The sequence below is a fragment of the Mizuhopecten yessoensis genome, unplaced genomic scaffold, assembly GCF_002113885.1.
Source record: "Mizuhopecten yessoensis strain PY_sf001 unplaced genomic scaffold, ASM211388v2 scaffold8297, whole genome shotgun sequence".
NCBI classification, from domain to species: Eukaryota; Metazoa; Mollusca; class Bivalvia; order Pectinida; family Pectinidae; genus Mizuhopecten; species Mizuhopecten yessoensis.
Window position 1 is genome coordinate 28,449 of NW_018407477.1, and position 4,181 is coordinate 32,629.

At 38.3% G+C, this 4,181-nt stretch overlaps 1 long non-coding RNA gene across 1 annotated transcript in view; it reads right to left on the reverse strand.

The window, feature by feature from the left end:
* Positions 1 to 4,015, reverse strand: part of LOC110455560 — a 6,376-nt gene extending 2,361 nt beyond the window's left edge. The window contains exon 1 of the long non-coding RNA XR_002463462.1: positions 3,871 to 4,015. This is a non-coding gene — a long non-coding RNA (uncharacterized LOC110455560). The remainder of the gene's footprint in view (positions 1 to 3,870) is intronic.
* Between the last annotated feature and the right edge of the window lie 166 nt (positions 4,016 to 4,181).

Genomic DNA, 4,181 nt, shown 5'->3' on the forward strand with positions numbered 1-4,181 from the left:
CTGGAACATAAAATACAGTCTATATAGAACATGACATACAGCATCCCTGGAACATAAAATACAGTCTATATAGAACAGGAAATACAGCATCCCTGGAACATAAAATACAGTCTTTATAGAACATGAAATACAGCATCCCTGGAACATAAAATACAGTCTATATAGAACATGACATACAGCATCCCTGGAAAATTGAATACAGTCTATATAGAATATGACATACATCATCACTGGAACATAAAATAGTTTATATAGAACATGAAATACCAGCATCCCTGGAACATAAAATACAGTCTTTATAGAAGATGAAATACAGCATCCCTGGAACATTAAATACAGTCTTTATAGAACATGAAATACAGCGTTTCTGGAACATTAAATACAGTATTTATAGAACATGAAGAACAGGATCCCTGGAAAATAAAATACAGTCTTTACAGAACATGAAGAACAGCATCCCTGGAACATAAAATATGTTAAACTTTGGTCTGTTTATAAGAACCAGAGTTAACCTGTATTACCTGTGGTCTGTGTACAAGGACCAGTGTAAACCTGTGTACAAGGATTATGTTTACCTATGGTATGTGTACAAGGACCAGTGTAAACCTGTGTACAAGGATGATGTCTACCTGTGGTCTGTGTACAAGGATTATGTTTACCTGTGGTATGAATACAAGTATTATGTTTACCTATGTACATGTACAAGGATTATTATTACCTGTGTTCTGTGTACATGGTTCAAAGTAAACCTGTATATAAGGATGATTTATACCTGTGGTATGTGTACAAGGATAATGTTTACCTAGTGTCTGTGTACAAGGACCAGTGTAAACCTGTGTATAATGATAGTATATTTACCTGTGGTCTGTGTACAAGGAACGGCATAAAACTGTGTACAAGGATTATGTTTACCTGTGGTCTGTATACAAGGACCAGTGTAAACCTGTGTATAATGATGCTATTTACCTGTGGTCTGTGTACAAGGACCGGTGTAAACCTGTGTACAAGGATTATGTTTACCTGTGGTATGTGTACAGGGACCAGAGTAAACTTGTGTACAAGGATTATGTTTACCTTTGGTCTGTGTAAAAGGACCAGTGTAAACCTGTGTATAATGATAGTATATTTACCTGTGGTCTGTGTACAAGGAACAGCATAAACCTGTGTACAAGGATTATGTTTACCTGTGGTTTGTGTACAAGGACCAGTGTAAACCTGTGTACAAGGATTATGGAACATAAAATACAGTCTTTATAGAACATGAAATACAGCATTTCTTGAACATTCAATACAGTATTTATAGAACATGAAGAACAGGATCCCTGGAAAATAAAATACAGTCTTTACAGAACATGAAGAACAGCATCCCTGGAACATAAAATATGTTAAACTTTGGCCTGTTTATAAGAACCAGAGTTAACCTGTATTACCTGTGGTCTGTGTACAAGGACCAGTGTAAACTTGTGTACAAGGATTATGTTTACCTTTGGTCTGTGTACATGGTCCAGTGTAAACCTGTGTACATGGATTATGTTTACCTATGGTCTGTGTACATGGTTCAGTGTAAACCTGTGTACAAGGATTATGTTTAACTGTTGTCTGTGTACATGGTCCAGTGTAAACCTGTGTACATGGATTATGTTTACCTATGGTCTATGTACATGGTCCAGTGAAAACCTGTGTACAAGGATTATGTTTACCTGTGGTATGTGTACAGGGACCAGAGTAAACTTGTGTACAAGGATTATGTTTACCTTTGGTCTGTGTACATGGTCCAGTGTAAACCTGTGTACATGGATTATGTTTACCTATGGTCTATGTACATGGTCCAGTGAAAACCTGTGTACAAGGATTATGTTTACCTGTTGTCTGTGTACATGGTCCAGTGTAAACCTGTGTACATGGATTATGTTTACCTATGGTCTGTGTACATGGTCCAGTGAAAACCTGTGTACAAGGATTATGTTTACCTGTGGTTTGTGTACAAGGACCAGCGTAAACCTGTGTACAAGTGAAGAACAGCATCCCTGGAACATAAAATATGTTAAACTTTGGTCTGTTTATAAGAACCAGAGTTAACCTGTATTACCTTTGGTCTGTGTACAAGGACCAGTGTAAACTTGTGTACAAGGATTATGTTTACCTTTGGTCTGTGTACAAGGACCAGTGTAAACCTGTGTACAAGGATGATGTCTACCTGTGGTCTGTGTACAAGGATTATGTCTACCTGTGGTATGTGTACAGGGACCAGAGTAAACCGGTGTACAAGGATTATGTTTACCTGTGGTCTGTGTACATGGTCCAGTGTAAACCTGTGTACATGGATTATGTTTACCTATGGTCTATGTACATGGTCCAGTGAAAACCTGTGTACAAGGATTATGTTTACCTGTTGTCTGTGTACATGGTCCAGTGTAAACCTGTGTACATGGATTATGTTTACCTATGGTCTGTGTACATGGTTCAGTGTAAACCTGTGTACAAGGATTATGTTTAACTGTTGTCTGTGTACATGGTCCAGTGTAAACCTGTGTACATGGATTATGTTTACCTATGGTCTGTGTACATGGTCCAGTGAAAACCTGTGTACAAGGATTATGTTTACCTGTTGTCTGTGTACATGGTCCAGTGTAAACCTGTGTAGATCGATTATGTTTACCTATGGTCTGTGTACATGGTCCAGTGAAAACCTGTGTACAAGGAATATGTTTACCTGTGGTTTGTGTACAAGGACCAGTGTAAACCTGTGTACAATGATTATGTTTACCTGTGGTCTGTGTACAAGGATTATGTTTACCTGTGGTATGTGTACAGGGACCAGAGTAACAGAGTAAACCTGTGTACAAGGATTATGTTCACCTGTGGTATGTGTGCAGGGACCAGAGTAACAGAGTAAACCTGTGTACAAGTATTATGTTTACCTGTGGTCTGTGTACATGGTCCAGTGTAAACCTATGTACATTGATTATGTTTACCTGTGGTCTGTGTACAAGGACCAGTGTAAACCTGTGTACAAGGATGATGTCTACCTGTGGTCTGTGTACAAGGATTATGTTTACCTGTGGTATATGTACAGAGACCAGAGTAACAGAGTAAACCTGTGTACAAGTATTATGTTTACCTGTGGTCTGTGTACATGGTCCAGTGTAAACCTGTGTACATGGATTATGTTTACCTGTGGTCTGTGTACAGGGACAAGAGTAAACCTGTGTACAAGGATTATGTTTACCTTTGGTATGTGTACAGGGATTATGTTTACCTGTGGTCTGTGTACGTGGTCCAGTGTAAACCTATGTACATGGATTATGTTTACTTGTGGTCTGTGCACAAGAACCAGTGTAAACCTGTGTACAAGGATTATGTTTACCTGTGGTTTGTGTACAAGGACCAGTGTAAACCTGTGTACAAGGTTTATGTTTACCTGTGGTCTGTGTACAAGAACCATTGTAAACCTGTGTACAAGGATTATGTTTACCTTTGGTATGTGTACAAGGATTATGTTTACCTGTGGTCTGTGTACAAAGACCAGTGTAAACCTATGTACAAGGATTATGTTTACCTGTGGTCTGTGTACAAGGATTATGTTTACCTGTGGTCTGTGTACAAAGACCAGTGTAAACCTATGTACATGGATTATGTTTACCTGTGGTCTGTGTACAAGGATTATGTTTACCTGTTGTCTGTGTATAAGGAACAGTGGAAACCTGTGTACAAGGATTATGTTTACCTCTGGAATGTTTACAAGGACCAGAGTAAACCAGTGTACAAGGATATTATTACCTTTGGTTTGTGTATCAGGGCCATAATAATCTGTGTATCTTGATAAGATTTACCTGTGCTTAGTATATGTGTATAAAAGACCAGATTTACCTGTGACCTGCCCACTAGCAACAGTTTCAACCCCATAATGCAGTAGGGATACATCTGCTTCTACAAAGGATGGGTCATGGTCACCAGGCTCACTATCAAGGTCACAGTCTACCTGAAGGTCATCATCTCCTTCAACATTCAACACCTCACTAAAAAGTAAAATATTACAGCTAAAACAGTGTTAAAATAAGTTCTATGTTTCAACATCATCATAAAAACAAGGAATATAGAGTGTGATATTGAACCTGTAATATTACTGGTACTAATCTATTGCCCTAAAGGGAAAGCCTAACCATAGTAATAGATTCCTT